This window comes from Lonchura striata, chromosome 10 (genome assembly GCF_046129695.1).
Source record: "Lonchura striata isolate bLonStr1 chromosome 10, bLonStr1.mat, whole genome shotgun sequence".
In the NCBI taxonomy this organism is placed as follows: domain Eukaryota; kingdom Metazoa; phylum Chordata; class Aves; order Passeriformes; family Estrildidae; genus Lonchura; species Lonchura striata.
The window spans coordinates 1,979,420-1,991,927 of record NC_134612.1 but is presented as its reverse complement, the minus strand read 5'-3'; the positions used below and the strand labels follow the sequence as shown (position 1 = coordinate 1,991,927).

The following is a 12,508-nucleotide window of genomic DNA, read 5'->3' as shown; positions in this document are numbered from 1 at the left end:
TGTATTTGTCTTACATGGATACTAAAACACAGAACAATATTAGCTACCGAGCAGAGAATCAGTCCCTCCTCATTTTTATTATTAACAACAGAAAGGAAAGCCTCTATTTTTGCTAGCAAGTTTTGTGCCAAAATTAATGTACCATTTGCTGCTGACAATCTGCCAGACTAATGGTGTTTTTCTTCACTCCAGAGGCTTCAGAAACTACTACTCACTTTCCAGTCGGCATTCCCCACAGATTCCTCCCATGAAAAGAGAAACAAGACAGCTCTTCTGCACACACACACCCCTCAGTCATTACTACAAGCAAATAAACTTCAGCAGAAGTACACAAGTGTTCTTCACCTCCTGCTCTTGTGGCTCAAGCCACTCTTCCTCAGTTTCACTGGCAAAAGACAGAATAAAATCACAGAATCGTTTAGGTTGGAAAAGACCCTTAACAGTAAGTTTAACCTTTAACCCAGTGCTACCAAGCCCAGCACTAAACCATACCGAGTGCCACACCTGCGCATCTTTTAAACACATCCAGGGAAGGCGAGTGCACCACTTCCCTGGCAGTTTCAATGCTACAATAACACTTTTGGTTAAGAAATGTTTCCTAATATCCAATCTAAACCTTCCCTGGTGTAGCTGAGGCAGTTTTTTCTCATGCTTGGGAAAAGGCTGATCTTCACCTGGTTGTAACCTCCTTTCAGGTTGTTGTTAAACTACCCGAGTGTAAAATTGCAAAGAAACTTGTGGCAGCCCCATCCCTGGAAGTGTCCCAGGCCAGGCTGGACGGGGCTTGGAGCACCCTGGGACACTGCAAGGTGTCCCTGCCCATGGCAACTGGGTGATCTTTAACCTTCTCACCCAAATCATTTTAGGATTTTACATTTCAAATTTTATTTCCCAGTAGATTTGAACTTGTTTTTGTGGATTCAGTCTTGTCCATCTCCATGAATTAGTACCAGGACCAGCACTCTGCTGTGCCTGCTCCCATTCTGAGGCTGCCACTGCCGTGCCCATATGGACAGCACACACCTGCACTGTCTCTCTGTCACTGCTGTCTTCACACAAGCACTAACTCTTCCTTGTTTAGAGAATTCCTGGTTAGAACTTGGACAATCCTCCTTAAATATCTTATGTCTTCAACTGCATCCTTAGCAGGGCATACAGATAAGCAAATAGTAAATTCAGAAATTTTTTCCCTGTATCAGAAACGAAGTAGGATGCTCAGCACTGAAGGTCAGAAATACAAAAATGCAAGCCTACGTGACTTTCAAACTCCAATACACAATGTGCGTGTGGTGTGAAAATCTCAAGGGCCTCACCTTCCTCAGCAACACCTATTTAAGTCAAAAAGGGAACTGAAAAAAAAAACAAAACAAACCAAAACCAAACTACAAAAAACCCCAAATGCAAAAAATAACTCAACACCAGCAGAGAATAAATAACATTGTCACGTATGGTTAACACACTCAAATTATTAGAGTGTTGGGAGGGGAAAAATGGAGGATCTGGGGAGAAGGACTAACCAAAAGTAGTAAACTTAGTGCCAAACTGTACAAGGAAAAACAAAAAAGTAAAAAGGCTGGGAATACTGAAAGCTAGATGAAGTGGAAAAGAGTACAGGCAAAAGGACCAAAGTATTCTTCAAAACCAGAAAAGGAATCTGAGACATGAAGCCAAGCAGGGAGGGCATTCAGTGCCCAGTGCAATTTTCAAATAACATTTTATGTGCTTCTTTCTACCAGGTCAACTTTGTACTTGGTTTTTTGAGTTTCGGCTGGCAACACTGGCCTTTGTTTACCTGGTTCTCCCCTGTAGCTGTGTCTGTACCAATGGTTTGTACACACCAACTACAGACCAACCTGCAGTCTTCTGGAGAACTAAACAGCAATGCCCACACCACTGACTGAAAGCCATCCCTCTGCAGGACTCAAAAGCAGGGTTTTTTGGCTGTTACTTGTAGTGACACAAATGTAATCAGTTTTTTAAATCACACAGGCTTCATATGCTTCTGTTGTGAACATTCTATACTCATATGCATCAAATTGTTAAGTGAAAATAACAGCATGTTTCAAAATGTTACTTTTGCTTGTTAGAAAATAAAATGATGCAACAATATTAAAATTAATCTCTCAAGCACCATATTTACCAAAGATAAAAAAGGTACTGCTCAAGAATTAGCTCCCATAAGAACCTTGAGGACTAAAAGATGTTACCAGTTATTCTATTTTCTAGAGATTTTGTACAATGCTTTCCAAATCACCTACCTATTCTGATTTTTAAACTGCTTCTGATACTCTGTAGCTGCACACTAGCAGGTCTTCCACATTAGATCTGCCACAAAACCACCTGACAGCAGGACTGAGCTTCTCAAAGTGTCAGTTAATGGTACAGTCCACATGACAGCTTCCATAAACAACTGGCTATTCTTATGCTTATTTTTTAATTATTTCATTGCCCTGATACCTTCTGTGCTCACAAAGGACTTCCAGAAACACCAAAAGTTAGCAAACACCTCATAGCAACACTGTACAATACAAGTAAAGGCATGGCAATATTTTTACAAATTCTTATTAACAGCCAACTTTCCCCACAGGGACCCACATGACTTCCACAGAACTCTTTATCTACCTCTGCCAGCCACACGAGCTCCTGCCCACGTTCTGCCACCTGAGGCCAACTCCAAACTTACATTCTCCAGTTCACCTCTGAATTCTCTCACAAAGGTTTTTTGTTTTTTTTTTTTTAAAGCCAGTGGATATATGGTGCCTGGGGGCAAGGAGAGGACAGGAATGACCTAAAGGGAGAGCAAGCAGTGCAAGCTCTAATGGAGTACACTTAAAACTGCCCATTAGTTCCAAAGTAATGCCTCTGCTTTCTGCTTTGCATACAACAAATATGGCGGGGAAAAGTCCCAGAAGAGCACTGTGAAAAGAAATTTAAAATCAACCTAAACCTTTAGTAGCCCCTAAAAGTGAACTCCAAAAAGACAGCAATGAGAACACACTGATTACTTCTGTCTCATAAAAAGAAATTAGAAATAACAGTGCTGTCACTGTTCCTCCCCCTACAACTAAATTAATGCAAAGACAAAACATAACATCATACACCAGCACAAAAATTAAACCCCCAACACAGCCTTTACTCCAAATCATCACAATTTCTGGAAAACAGGAACAAGAATTGCCAGTAGTGAAGTATTAAAGATTATTTATCAGCCTAATAGGGGAAGTACAACTGTTCAGCTTTTACAGCAGCATATTAAGTTGAGCTACTGAAGCATAAAACTAGACCTCAATATCTCTGATCAAGTTCCTTTAAGATATTTGATGAATTCACAAAGATATTTTAAAAAAACAGTAACTACTTTTGCAAACAAAAGCGAGATATCTTAGAAAGAGAAAAGCACCCTTTACAATTCAATTTCATAGCAAAAATTTAATGCAATGCTATGTATGAAAAATTGACGTTTAAAGAGCTTGAAAAAAACCAACAGTAAGCTGTGAGTAGCAATTTGTGTATTTTGTGTCAGGAGGAAGTTACAGTACTCCTAATTCTTATGCTCTTTTAAAAGTAAATCCTAAACATACTTCTTATACCTAGATGTAGCTCCAAGGACACAAAATTACCCCCGAGTTCTGCTAATTCACCATTTTAAATCAGGAGCACCCAAGGTAAGAAACTGCTACAACTGCCTTTCTTCCTTTCGAATGAACAGAAAAGGGTTTGGCCAAAAGCCAAAGCAGGGCAGTAGCAAAGGTAGGAGGACAGCCGGAGCTCAGTCTGTGTACAACCAGCTCCTGAAAGCCTGTGCCCTGCAGCAGCTGGGATTAACCTTCGGCTGCAGAAAAGAAGCCAAAATCAAACCAGTAACAATGCACACACACAAATGATCAGTGGGGAAGCAGAACTGCCCAATCCCACTTCTCAAAGGAAGTTGGTTTTGACACCTCGGTGTCACTCTTTGTTTCTTTAATCTTCTGAAGCCAGTATGTAAATTCAATTATGTTGGTACCTACAGATCCACGGGCATTTGCACATGAGGGCCTCCTCGGCAGCTCCAAATGTATGTAAATGAAACCGCATTCCTGAATTTCCTTCCACCAAAGGCTGGGATAAAAAGATTTACGCATGTAAATTTGATAGACTAACACAGATTGGTCGATGTTGCCAACAAAGTACCAGGCATTATCCACATCCACCTACCCTTCACCTTGAAGGTTCCCTGAATTGTGATTATTTCAAAGGTTACCTGCTGTTCATCCTGGATTGTAAGTACACACCTTAACCCAAACCAAAATTTTTTTCTTACTAGCTACTACTAAAATAAATTACAAAAAAAAAAAGTTAAATTTCTAACACAAGATGATCTTTGTCCCCAGATCTGATTTAATTATCAAAACAAAGCAGATTGAAACTTTCGCGCCCGAGTGACACTAACAACACTGCCACAAAACCAATTGTTTCATGCACTCAGGCATTAGTATTTGAAGCAATCAGTATGAACTTCTGGCCTCCACGATTCGAGGTCCTCATACTTAGAGGCAAACGATTTGAGAGGCAGTGTGTAACACCATGTGTGTCAGCCCAAGAGTATTGCTTTGAGGAAAACACACATTCACTAAAAACAAACAAACAAAAAACCCCACCAAAACAAACAAGCAAGCTTTTCTATGCACTCGTGTGAATTATGCTTATTTAAGATGTTTCTGTCCTGGACTGCTTCCACAGAAACTGCCAGCTGGGAAACGCTCCCAAGAGTGGCAAGTCGGAAAGTCCAGCTAAACCAATAAGTAAATACAGCATCACATTCTGCAGCCCAACAAGCCCTGCATTTATTTTCAGGTAAGTTAACTGATGGCAACCTTTAGAGAACCAAGGGCAACACTTCCATGTGTATCTTTAGATCTGTGAAAAAGCACTTAAACTACTTGAACTGTGTGCCCTGGTCACTGAAACACAACAGCAGTAAACAGCCAAAACATCAGCCTGCATTTCCACACAACTTCTAAATAACAACTTTCCTTCCTCTGCACCCTCCCCTTATATACAGCGTTCTAACAAATCAGGTTTTTACTGGATTTTGGGTTGAAATTATTTGCAAAATAGAGCATATGAGAGACATATGCAAACTTTAAAGAGAAAGGAGTAGTGGAACAGGACATGTTCTCTCTTCACTACCTCACAAGAGTCAAAGAATTTTTTTTTTTTTTAAGAAGGCTTTCCTACACTAGAATTTGGAGTTCTGCCAAAAGTCCATACACAATTGGAGAACCAGTGAACTCATGACATCAGATATTCCAAGGAAGTGAAACCTGGCTGAACGGAAGTGATTTTTACTCATGAAAAATAGATACTTAAATAGACAAACAACAAAACTATTTTAAGACCATGTATAGATGAGGTCTTTTTTATTAAAAAAAAAAAAAAAAAAAAAAACACCAAAAACCAAATGCCCCAAACATTTAATCAATGTTAAAACCCCCACTAAAGCATGTTTCCAAGGCAATACAGATCAAAACATTCTTGATGTGACCAATATCCCTGATATTATTTCTTAAAAGGCCAGTAAACCAGTTACTAAAGAATTTTTGTACAGTAATCCATTCCTGAATCCCCACTCTCCTGAAAAGCACTGCTTGCTGGCAAGAAACTCCCAAAACCTGGAAATCACCATCAGTCTGAAGGGAAGCTTCCAGATCAAAGTTTCCAGATGAGCTGATTAATTCCCAGCCTTAATGCATTCCTTAGACTTCACAACCCTCTGCCAAGCACATGGATGTTCAATATTCCTTTATATGCAATTTTCCTAAAAGCAAGCATGATCTAAAGTTTTATTCCACCTTTTAATTAATCTTTGAAGGCATACAGCTGTGGGAGTCCCTAGCTCATACTGCAAAACACAGGCCAATCAAATTTCTCTGACATTCTTCATACATTCCTCTCACTTCAAACCCTGAATTATGGTCCTGAAAACATAAATTATACACTGTTGAGGCTTCCAGCTTTAGGAACTTCCTAAGCCTGAAAGCAGTTCAACATCAACAAAACAACGGCAGCACAGACTTCGTACCTAATATTTGCAGTTATGGCTACACTTGTCAGTTCCAAATGAACGAAACTTCGGTGTATGCAGTGACAAGAAAAGAAAAGACTGTAAGTGCATAAAGTTCAGGGAAAAAAACATACACCAAAACCAACCCAAAACAAATAAAAAACTCTGTACACCCCAAGAAAAAACTCAGCTTTCCGGAGTTTGGACAGTGTCCAGCATGAGTCTAAGCACACATATGTTGCAGCTAGACAAACCAGCGAGTCTGGCATGAGAGGTTTCCGTTTCTCTTTCAGGAACTCTTTGGGAGTAATGAAGATTTATTCCCCCCTTACAGAGAAGCAGCTCCTCGTCTGTGGCTGTCTGTTTGGAGAGCATACGACGACAGCAGTGCCAAAGTCACCGCTCCGTGCGCCGCCCTGCACAGCGCGAGCAGCTGACTGCAAACACATTTTCCAAATACTGCTTCGCCATACAAATTCCTGCGGTTCCCAAGGAAAACAACGCTCAGAAACCCAGCTGAAAACAACCGGGAGTATCGAGTAATAGAAACGCCACTTAAAATTCACAGAGCAATCACAGACAGTTCTCGGCTCGGGAAAAAATAAAATAGGAAAACCGCCTAGGCAGAGCGCAAAGCTTGTCCGGCGAACGCTCGTGGGGAGCAGGCACCCAGGGACCGTCCGGCCCCTCCCGAGCGCCGCCGGCCCGGCAGCAGGAGAGGTGACCCGGGCCGGAGCGGGACGGCGGGCCGGGCCGCGCCGGGCACTTGTTGCGGGGCCGCTGCCGGCGCGGTGGGGCACAAAGGCGCCCGCCCGGAGCCCCGAGCCCAGCCCGGCCCTGCCGGCCGCCCCGGGCCCCTTTCCGCCCCAAACGGCCGCGTCCCTCCGGAACCTTCCCCGGCGCGGAGAGGGCGCGGGGCCGCCCGCGCAGTTGAGCAACCGCGGTGTCGCAAGCGGAGCGGAGGGGATCGGAGCGCTCTTCCCGCGCAGCTCGGCGCCCGCGGCGGGGAGGCACCGCCAGCAGCGGGCCGGCAGCGAGGGGAGCCCCGCCGCGGCCACACCGACACCGAGCGGTGCCGCCGGTCCGCCCCGTCCCGGCGTGCTCGGAGCGCAGCCCGGGCACGGCCAGCCCCGCTCGCCCCGCAGGCCCCCCCTGCTCGCCCCGCAGGGCCCCGTGCTCGCCCCCCTGGCCGCCCCGCACGCCCACCTGCCCGGGCAGCGGCCGCCGCCGTGTCCGCGCCGCCCCAGCCAGCGCGGCGGCGCTGGAGCCAGCGGGGAGCGCTCGCTCCGCCGGGGTTACCAAGGCGATGGCTTCGCCCTCGGGCCGCCGCCGCCAACCCGGGCCGGGCTTTCGCTATCGAACCGCGCCTGGCGGCCAATGGCGCGGCGCGTCCCGCCCCTGCGGCCGCTCCCCTTCCCCGGAGGGCCGGGCCGGCCGCGCCTCCGGCCGGCGCTGGGGGCTGGCGGCGGCAGGGCTGGGGTCGCCTTTCCCCGGCCTGCCGCGGGCCGGGCGGCGGAGCACCTGGCGAGCCGCCCCTGGCGCTCCGGGAGCGCTCCGCCGGCCGCGGACGGACGCGCAGCTCCGCTTTCCGCCACCCGGCGCTCCCCGGGAGCGGCTCGCACTCGCAGCGCTCCGGAGCCGCTTCCGCACCCCCCGGTCGCGCTGCGAGCAGGGGCAGCCGCCCTAGGCACGGTGCAGAGGCTCGTCCTAGAGCACCTTTCCCGAAGCGCCTTCTGGCAATCAGCTGGAAAAGCCCATTACAGCAGTCTATTGCCTTGCCCATGAAGTCACCGATACGTCCTCATTTCAAGAGTCTCGGTGCCGAGCGGTCAGGAATAATTCCATGGGAACTAGTACCTGGAAAAGGGGGTTTCCTAAGGCTTAAAAGAAGCAATCAAAGGAAGGCAAGGTAGAATGTAACCGGTAATGAAACAACTTTTGCATGCAGCGGGCCCGTCCCCACCCACTGAAATCAGCAGCAACATTCCTGCCGCCTTCAATGAACACAGGGCGAGGCGTAGCACATCCTTGTCCACAGAGTATGATCATATTATGCATATTTTAACATCCCTATGCTAATAATCATGCTGTATCATTAAGCTTGTCTATTTTAGTCTGTTTATTTTTCCAGCTATTCCAGTTTTGAAAACTGGAATGGATTTACTTCCTCAACTTCACTTGTCGATTCTCAAGGCACTAGAAATCCATTAAATTTGGGTTAGAAAATATCTAGGAAATGTTTTGTTGTTTTTTACAAACCACCCAACCAACCACAACATCAATTAACTGGAAATGTCTGGGAAGGACAATGATCTCCCCTATTACTTCAGCAAATGGGATTTTTGCATGGTGATCATGCAAATGCTACCTCTAGGCAAATCTCAGTGGAAGGCAGAAGTTAATGAGAAATCTTGCCTACCGTGTGTCGGTTGCCTTCACAGCCTGTCTATCCTGTGTCAATTAACAGCTCCCCTTCCTGCTTTTAACCAGTTCCTTAAGTTTGCTCAGTACCACAGGCATTGCTCCTGAACATCATGCTGCTACCTCACACCACAGAGTGAAGTAACTTCCCTTGATCACCCTTCCTCCTGAAAAAAAAAAAAAAAAAAAAAAAAAAAAAAAAAAAAAAAAAGTAGACTTCAAATGAAACTGGTTTATCAGGCAAATGTGCCACTCATACAAATGGATCGTGTTCTACATAACAATGTTTAGTTCAACATGTCGAGCCACTTGTTTCTTCTGTATAAAGTTTACATTGCAATTGAAATATATTTCTGAAGAAATAAGGCATTAATGAAATCCAGTAGTGTAAAAAGCCCGAGATCTGCAGTTTTTCAAATCATTCTGATACTTGTGGTTTTGACATTAAATATTCCGGATAGTCTTGGCTTAGACACTGAACCTTTGGCTCAGTAGTTGGCCTCACTGACAAATGGGTTTGTGACTGGAAAGGCTTGATAACGTTTCTTGAAAAAGAGCTATTCACACTGGATCTTGTGAGATTAGGTGGTTGTTCTACAGGATCCAGTGCAGTCTTTGCAAAGCATAAGCCAAGTATGATGTGAATGACTTACTGGACTGAACAGAGGGCTACAATCCAGAGCCTTCAAAACCTGTTTATTGTACTGCCACCTTTTTCACTTGAGTAATGATGCCTTGAGGTGTCTATCACACATAAAGCCCCAGGCACTTTAAAACTGTCTTGTATAGACAATTTCTGTTAATAGATTTCAGTGAAATCTGACCATGCCAATTTTTTCTCCAGGGTTGGAATCCCTGATTTCAAATTTCCTTTCCATTTTCTATTTTATGCCTTCAAATACAATATCAGGATTTAGCAAGGGGAATAAAGAGATCTCAGTCAGTAGTTATTAAGATATTTCAGATTACAGTTGATCAGCTTGCATGATATTTATGTTCTTGTCACACATGGAGTTGTTACAGACAGTGTGTGACACGGATAAGGAACTTGCCTTGAAACATCTTAAAGAAACATTTTAATGTCCTATGTGGAATGCAAAAAAACCCCACCAGACTTCAAATATAATTTTAATTTTCAATTTCCTTATTTTTAGATTGCTTTCCCACCCCCCCTTCACAAACAACAAATGTTCCATTATTCTGCCCCCCAGGCTATTGTTGCATGTGTTCGAAGTATAATGAAAGGGCTTTGTCTGAAAAGGCTGGATCTGAGTCATGTCTTTGCATGTGAAACAGCTGTACACCTAGGGCACATTCTTGGTTGCTTGAAAATGTGTCATTTTCAGTTTTTTGGGTTTACACTCTTTGAATCCTGTGTCACTGCAGTGGTCAGAAGAAAGGAACTAGGTTGTCTCTGTATTTGCAAACATCACAGAACTGTGACAGCAGACCCAGACATTGAAAAAGGCAAGTGGAAATGCCATGTTAAAGATGTTTGGCCTGAAGCAGAAAAAGCCATTCTGAAAAGGAAAAAAAAAAAAAAAGAATAAATCTAAAGAAGAATGATACAGAACACAGCAAAATACTGGGCAGGAGATACTGGGCTTAGAAAATATTCATTAGAAAACTTAAAAAATTAAAAAATTATAGCAACTTGCTACTGTCCAAAACTGTGATACAATGGAAACATCTACAAACCAAATGAGCTTTGGGTAAAGCCCGGGAATGTTTTCTGGTGAATACAGAATGGCACAAGAATCTCTCACCACTAATTCTTTTCTTAAAAAAAAAAAGTTATATTCAAAACTGTGTGATCAATAGTAGACAGAATAATGGTCACTGCACTGCACGGTCATCCCTTTGCCAGCTTGCTGCCTACTGCTGTCCAAATAAAAGGCTTTAAACCATCTTGTGTATGACAAATAACATATCACTCTCCTCAGCAGTCACTAGAGGAAAGCCAGTTTGCTTTGTAACATTTAAAAAGTAGCTTGTCTGTTAACAAAACTTTCATCTCCCCTTTGAAAGCCCTCCTTCATCCAGACTAGAAAAAATATGTCCCCTATTCCCTAAAGTAGCAGGTTGTTACCATTTGGAAGGTAGAGTCATTAATCACTGAAATTTAAATAGTGTTATTAAACAAGTGAATAATACTGGTTGTGACTATTTCAAACCATGTGTTTAGTACAATAAATCCCAAGAATCAGATTTAACTGTCAAAGACTATATTTCATGTCCTGTAGGGGAAATGCTAAGAGATTCCCAATACATGGTTTCATGCCCTAGGTTAAAATACTGAAACACATAGAAATGGTATGACAGGATAAGATGGTATGGTCTTGCACCAGTTCAGCTGATAAATGAAAGTTAACCTCCTGGAGCTTCCCCATCTCTGCAGCCATTAGACAGCCCAGCCTGAGAAATCCAGGCTGGCCACTGCCACCAGGGCCTCTCAGGGTGCATGGAGAAGTGCTAATGGCATGGTGAGGGATGTGGGGTGACACGCCACCTGGATGCTGTGAGCAGGACACACCACCTCAGTGCTGTGGGCAGGACACACCACCTGGATGCTGTGAGCAGGACACACCACCTCAGTGCTGTGGGCAGGACACACCACCTCAGTGCTGTGGGCAGGACACACCACCTGGATGCTGTGAGCAGGACACACCACCTCAGTGCTGTGAGCAGGACACACCACCTCAGTGCTGTGGGCAGGACACACCACCTGGATGCTGTGAGCAGGACACACCACCTCAGTGCTGTGAGCAGGACACACCACCTCAGTGCTGTGAGCATGACGCTCCCCCAGAGGTGCTCGGGCAGTGCTGTGGTCCCCATGCCCTGCCTGGCTGTCTCCAAGAGCTGCCCCTGGTGTCTCAGCTGGCCCCGTGCAGGGGCAGCAGCAGCAGCAGCAGCAGCAGCAGCAGCAGCAGCAGCAGCAGCAGCAGCAGTGGCCACCAGCCCAAGCAGTACCAGAGAAAGGGATGCTGCCTTTGGCTAATGGAACAACAGCCTGCAGAGAGAACAAGCAGCTTTTAACAGTGCTTTGCTAAACCAAGTTATTTAACATGAGTAAAATTCACTAGAAAAGTTTTCTGAGAACTTAAAGCATACAGGAACCAGAGAGGCAAAGCCCTCTGCCAGCTGCAGCAGCCCCTCAAATCCAACTGCAGCATCCTGGCACCATCCTGGCACTTCACTGTTCTGTTCCCCCCACTGAACTCCATGTCTGAGGCCACTTATTTTAAAATATTAAGCCTAACTTAAGTGATACCGAGCCACTTTAAGTACAGGGCCTCTTCCTCAACCTCCCTGACCTCCCAGGCTGCTGTGCTGCACCCGAAGCACCAGCAGTCAGCTGATGCATCCACCAGGGCAGACTCAGCCCTGCTGTGAACTCCTGGGCTCAGCTCTCTCTGCTTTTCCCCGCTCAGACAAGCTGTGTGAGCTGGTGAGCAACAGCAGGTCTGAGCTGGAGGGAGGTCTGACCCCATCAGGGCTCTCCTGGAGCACTGGCTGTGCTGGTGATCCCACAGAGCTCCCCTGGAGCTCCCCACACCTGGCCCTGGCTGGGGAACTGCAGAGTCCCTCTGCCCCGAGGCTGCAGCTGTGGCAGGAAGGGCTGGGAGCTGAACCTCCACCCACCATGGAAACCCACAGCCAGAAGACACATGGTCCTATTGCTTCCAAAGCACAGAAACCCATGGGTAGGAGCTCCTAGGCAGGCACTTTGAAATGGTGGCATTTTGATTGCTTTATGCAAACTCTATTGTAATAAAGCAGCACATTTTTAATAGCACTAATCTATAGAGAAACTGACTGAAAATACTTACTGTCACTAATTCCATACCATAGTCAATGTATCTTTTTCTGCATCTGTTCTGGTTTCTGGGTAAGGTCACACTTTACAAGACCGCTTTTTCATTAAGTACATGGACCTCCATCTGTACCAGCAAGTGAAGATTAAAAAAACTGCTCAGAATTAGGAAGAGTAAGGCCTTTACAACAATCAACAGCATCCTGAAGTGGCCAACTGGCTTT

At 45.3% G+C, this 12,508-nt stretch overlaps 1 protein-coding gene across 2 annotated transcripts in view; it reads right to left on the bottom strand.

Annotated features, from left to right (window-relative positions):
* The window catches only part of PIK3CB (phosphatidylinositol-4,5-bisphosphate 3-kinase catalytic subunit beta), an 85,381-nt gene that overhangs the window by 60,304 nt on the left and 12,569 nt on the right, over positions 1 to 12,508 (bottom strand). Inside the window, exon 2 of one of the 2 annotated variants that reach the window (XM_031505654.2) lies at positions 8,466 to 8,634. The gene's annotated coding sequence lies outside the window, so the exon portion shown is untranslated. Of the gene's footprint in view, positions 1 to 7,252; positions 7,308 to 8,465; positions 8,635 to 12,508 lie in introns of those variants that run through there. The other variant, XM_077785562.1, reaches the window with a different exon arrangement.